Source organism: Choristoneura fumiferana, chromosome 18, assembly GCF_025370935.1.
Source record: "Choristoneura fumiferana chromosome 18, NRCan_CFum_1, whole genome shotgun sequence".
Classification (NCBI taxonomy): domain Eukaryota; kingdom Metazoa; phylum Arthropoda; class Insecta; order Lepidoptera; family Tortricidae; genus Choristoneura; species Choristoneura fumiferana.
Window position 1 is genome coordinate 10,198,614 of NC_133489.1, and position 6,000 is coordinate 10,204,613.

A 6,000-nucleotide genomic window follows, 5' to 3' on the forward strand; every position below is an offset into this window, starting at 1 on the left:
CCCGCTGACGCTAATAATATTTAATACGAGAGTGAGAGGGATGGTACGATACGAACTTCGAACTTCGTAGTAGCCCCCCAGCGTTCCATTTAAGTTGAAGCCACATAGTTTCGGTAAAAAGTATTATACAAAGTTTTTAAGTTATTTTTGTTTAACTAAGCTCCCGTTGTGGAAAGTACTTGCACAATTTTATGTCGCCTCTATATTTGTCTCCGAGGGTAAACTAGTTTGCAATAAAAGAAAGCTACAAAATTGAGTCTGTGGATACAATTAAAATGAAATACAAAAAAATAATCTACTTTAATTTCACATTCACTGAGAGATGAAACGAGTTTAAATTTCGTGTCTAGGGTTCTAAATTCTGTTATCCTTTACACAACCACATTTTTTGCCCTTTTTATTTACGAGTAACAAGCTGCTACCTGGGACATTGTGTACGTAGGATTTGGTTATGCTACTCCGTAGAAATTATGCAGTTTACCTGTTCCTTGTCTAAGGTCCCATCTGTCTCTATGTCAAAATTCATCAAATTCAACTGTGAAAATGCAACAGACAGACAAACCGATTTAGTTCAGCGTTAATAATTATTCTTATAAATAATTTGTTCCCTGAATGAAAAAGTCCTAATTAGAAATGATAATGAAATGTCTTGGGATTTGGGAGGACTAAGGTTTTTTACATCAATAATTTTTATTACCTATTTTCCTATTATATCTATTTTATATTGTATTGTATTGTACTTATTGTATTGTATATAAAACATTGTAAATTGAAAATAACAGTTAACAAGATAAAGATATGTAGGTGCATAAACTAACTTATCCCTTTAAGGGATCTTTACTCTTAAGGGAGACTTAAGTGATTTTACTCGCAGGCCTCAAAATGTAACCCTAATAACCCTCCTTCTTCGCAGTCGGGTAATAACGAAGTGTTTGAATTTTTCAATCATGTTTTACGATATTGCGCATGATTTAGTCGTAGAGGCGATGACAGCAAAATATTGCCGCAAGAATTCCGGCAGGTATTTTAACGACGCGTTCCCGCAGTTGTTAGTGTCACTGCCAAGTGGAGAGTCTATATTTTTAACGACGTTCACGACACTATCTTTAGAGCATTATTTTCAGATTCTTCTATATTTAGCTTTCGTGTTTCCATTAGTTCATGAGAGACAAGCTGAAATAGCATAGCACTAATATACTCGGAGTTATACTCGTAACGTATTCTGGTGTAATCAAAAGCAAATATTTGTGATCTACCAGTTATTACCAGTTCTACCAAATATTATCCTCCACATTTACTTACTTATATCTCTAGTTAACTACGTCTGGATCCCGTGTGAAATAAAAAATGTATTTTCACCTCACTAGCTCGAAAAAGCTTTCTTTATCCTTCGAAATCTGCGTGGAAAGTCGTTTTTTATTCGCTTGGCTGGAAAGAGTTTTTGAAATTCGAACGTTATCGTCCCCTTGAAAATACATATCGACCGCTTACTTACACAACCTCGTATCTGGCCACAAAATTGCTTTACAGTCTTCTTTATGTTAAGTACGATAGAGTGTTGTTTTGTTGTATACAATTCGAGTAGATACGAGGTTGAGGAAGTAAACGTTGAATATTAACGTGTTCACAAGGAAAGGTCGTCATACATTGTTGAAGTAATATTTAAATCTGTAATTTTATTTTTATTACTAAACATTTATTTAGTAATAATAAAGCTCATTTCAGTTTTCTGAAATTATTCCAAATGCGTCTATAATTACCAAAAAACCGGCCAAGAGCGTGTCGGACACGCCCATAATAGGGTTCCGTAGCCATAAAGAAAAAACCAAGTCATATTTTTCTATGGATTTCGTATTTGATACGGAATCTTCCAAGTTTAGGTATATTTTATACCTTAGGCTGCTATTTACTCTTAAACTACTAATTCTGAAGCAAACTTAGCCGTTATAGTTTTCCTTGTAAGTTTGATATACTTACTACCATTGTGAATTTTTTCTAATTTTTCCACCCCCCGGTTTAGATTTTAGAGGGGGGACGCCTTTTTTTAATGAAAATTTGCACTTTAAAGTTGAATATTTCGCAAATAAATCACTGAATCAACTTAGCAAACCCCTAATGGTTTTAAAAGGCCTATCCAACGATACCCCACACTATAGGGTTGGATGAGAAAAAAAATCACCCCCTCTTTACGTCTATGGGAGGTACCCTAAAATTTTTTTTTTATCGTTTTTGTTGTACTGTTTTGTCGGCATAGTTTATATATATATCCGTGCAAAATAACAGCTTTCTAGCATTGATATTTCCTGTGCAAAGCCGCGGACGGACAGACAGACAGACAGACATGGGGAAACTATAAGGGAACCCTAAAAAAATACAGAACAAACAAGAAGAAAATAAATGATGAAAAGAGATCCGGAAACGCACCCGAATAAAAAGCACAAGGTTTGACATAAATTATTTCATTAATATAAATGCGTTTTTGTTTTTTGTTTGTTGTTATTTATTAATACCAAAAAATAGATAACATTTATTTACATTTTGATTTGTAACATAAGTTTTTTCGTTTTTATTCCCAAAAATAACGATAAATAGGTAGGAGGGAAAAAAGTTAACACTGTCAATATTACCAATTCTAGTAATAATTATTTTAACTTTAAGTAGGTTTAGCTACTTGCATAATGAAATGTAAAAAGTACTGGCTAACTCACTTATCAACTTCCAACCCAAACCCTGGATTTAGAAAACTGAACTTTTACTTGGACTTCGAAATTCCCTCTTTTTATGGAGACAAGAACGTGAATGTATTGAGAATTTTCCATGGGATTGAGAATTCTGCGATTTAGAAAAAGCCATTAGCGTAACCTGAAACTGATTTATAAGAGTGTTCAATTTATTTTCTTCCATGTACCATATTTTCTATCATCTTTTTCTCGCTGTCGTGAGGTGAAAAATTATGTGTTTCGCTCGCTTCGCTCGTGGTTCAATCCTAGAATCCTTTGCTTCGTAACAAACAGTTACTTTCCAGCCTTGCATAACAAATAACTATTTTTAAGTACCTTTAAAGTTACTATTTTTGATACTTAACAAAAATATGGAAATTAAATATTAAAATGCCTAAAATAACACTAGCTACATTGAAAGAAAGAAAGAAAGAAAAATAAATTATTGCCACAAAAAACCCACCAAATAATAAATTTATTCTCCTTAACCCTTCCTTTCCTACTCTTATCCTTCACCATCACCATCCATTGATTAGTGTTAACTGACGGTTAAATGTGTTGCCGTCTCTATTTGTTATGTTCGAATAGACAGAGACGGCATTACATTTAACCATCAGTTAACACTAATCAATGGATGGTGAAACAGCCCCTAAAAGTATTATAACCTATATATATATATTTAGAATGGGCTAATTATTAGCTTTCATTTGATTCCCATATTGTTACTACTTATACAAAATATTTTTTTTCCTTCGCCTATTTTTTTTTCGCAGACGCCATATTGAAATAATCTTGTTAAAACGATTAAAAAATATTGTTATTTTTGTACTTGTTGAAATCCTTTCTACTTTATGGGATAGCACAAATGCTACTTCCGGTAATCCTATGGGATCGGGATGTACGCTTATGAAATTCCAAAATATCAACCGTTAAGTCTAGACTAAAAAAAAATCGAGAAATTAAATTTGACATGAGTGATAAATAAAAAAAACAAAATGACAGAATTCCAATTAAATTGTTAAAATTGAAATTCACATGAGCAGGTTAAAAATGAGTAAAAATAAAATGACAGGTTATTCGCATTAGAATTTTAAATAATTCTGATTCTCGGTTGACTTGTGATGTGAGAATCCTATAAATTTTCCGTTTTCCTCTAATTACAAATACACTTACCTAGATTTTTTTATATTTTCAAGCAACTTTTAATTTCAACGTGATCGAACCCAGAAATTGACGCACATATGCAGTAGAGCACCGAAATTATCCCATTTTTTTTAGGTACGGAACCTTTAAATTATTCAAAGCCGCAGGCGCCAACTAGCCACCTTATGAAAATAAATAAAGTTTATATAGCGCATTAGCACAAATGGCTCTGTTAACGCCAAAGTTTAAATTACAACCAACCATGCGTAACTAAGTTTAACTTTTTAAACTAATTCATACTCACATTTAACACCGCGTCATTAAAAGTTCATGTGACACCGTAACTTTAATTATATATTTGTTATTGCCATTCAGTTTGTCATTCACTTGAGAGTCATTCATTCATACGAATGGTGAACTTGTACGGAAGACGTTGGCGCGCAGTGGTCGCGGCCGGCTGCTACGGACCGCGCTCGCTGACTGTCTACGAGCTACGGGCTACGTGCTACGACATCTACCGTAAAGCTGCGTCTTGGAAAGGGCGAGTGGCGTGGATTTGAGATGTGGTGACAGCGAGACGAGCTCAAGCTGTTTTAGACGTGGCATGGAGAGTTACAAATAGTGACAAGTAGGTACTTGCCAGTGGCTTGCCATAACAACTAAATTCCCACTGGATTGCCTAAATTTTTTACGAGGTTTTGTACACTAAATTGAGTGGTTTTGCATCCGAAGATATACGAAACTCGTGATTTTATAATTTAAAGTTGCGTGCGTCTTGGACTTATTGTGTGATTATTTTATTTCCGCTCCATTATTCTGCGTCTCTGCAGCTTGCTTCTTCCAGCGGCGACGGAGCTGTCAGATATGACTATCATCTCGGTTCCGTTATGAGCTGAAAAATGAATGTGTTAAAGTTTGTTCAATCTAATATTTCATCACACATTCTATTAGGGTTTATAGACGTTCGGAAGCGAAGCGACGCAGCAAGGCACTCAAAAGATATGGAACTTTAAAAACCTCGTTAAATTTCAAAATAGGAGGTTGATATCCCTGCTGTATTAACATTTGAAAGAAGATTGTTTTTGCAAAAGTAAATTCAATTACTAGCCAAGTCTAAACTTTTATTATGAATATTTGGACTTCAGTGTTTTTGAGCTCTAGGTCTAAACATATTCTGAAGCTCTATAGATGACTTAATATAAGACGACCAGGTGACATAATGGCAATGAATGAAGATGGAGATTTATAATTGTATAAAACTTTCGATGATTATCTAATAAAACTCAACTAATAATTAATTTATGAGACGCAACGTGTGTGCACTTACGCTGCGTCTCATTTGAGACAAACTTCGCGGGTGGCTGGTTCTGCGGCTGAAAATGCTGCGAGGTTGAAACATGCGAAGTATTCTGCCTTGGAGTCGGTGTACGATTTTGTGCCGGTTGCGGTGGAGACAGCGGGGCTCTGGGGTTCGAAGGCCCTTGGTTTGTTTAGGGACTTGGGTCGTCGTCTCAGGGATAGGGGGTACGATCCCCGGTCTGGATCGTGGCTGGTTCAGCAGGTATCCAATGCTGTACAGAGGGACAATGCTGCCGGGATAATGGGGACTTTTGAACCGGGCACGATGCAGGGAGGGAACTTTTAGTTTTATTTTTTATTTTTATACTTTTTGACTGTATATTGCTGATACTCGTAGTAATAGTTAGTTAAGATTAATTCTTTTTATTTTTATATGTATGTTAACTCTTAGTTGTACAAAATAATGTAAATTGATTAATGAATAATTTCTTCACCTTAAAAAAAATGATTATGACGAGAAATAACTTACAATGTTCACGGAAACTTGAATGTTATGTGCACCTATCCTCTTACGACTGCAGTATTGTAGCATTAAGTATACGAGTATTACTTACTTTTTTTTAAAAACTAGGGCTTTTTATAAAAAAGCATACTTCCATTGGCATAGCATGAACGATGAGCATAAATTACTGAAAACATTGTGCAATATGGTAGTGATTGGTATACTTTTTTTTATTTCTATAGATAAAACTGCAATTTTTGTGGCTGAAAGACATTGAACCTTTCTAAAAAGACATCTTGTTATGTTTGAAGCATTGACCTCAGATCCTAAATAATT

At 34.6% G+C, this 6,000-nt stretch overlaps 1 protein-coding gene across 2 annotated transcripts in view; it reads right to left on the bottom strand.

The window, feature by feature from the left end:
• Positions 1–4,331, bottom strand: part of dcma (decima) — a 182,943-nt gene extending 178,612 nt beyond the window's left edge. For both annotated transcript variants that reach the window (XM_074101509.1, XM_074101510.1), the window contains exon 1: positions 4,168–4,331. The gene's annotated coding sequence lies outside the window, so the exon portion shown is untranslated. The remainder of the gene's footprint in view (positions 1–4,167) is intronic.
• Positions 4,332–6,000: the final 1,669 nt, after the last annotated feature.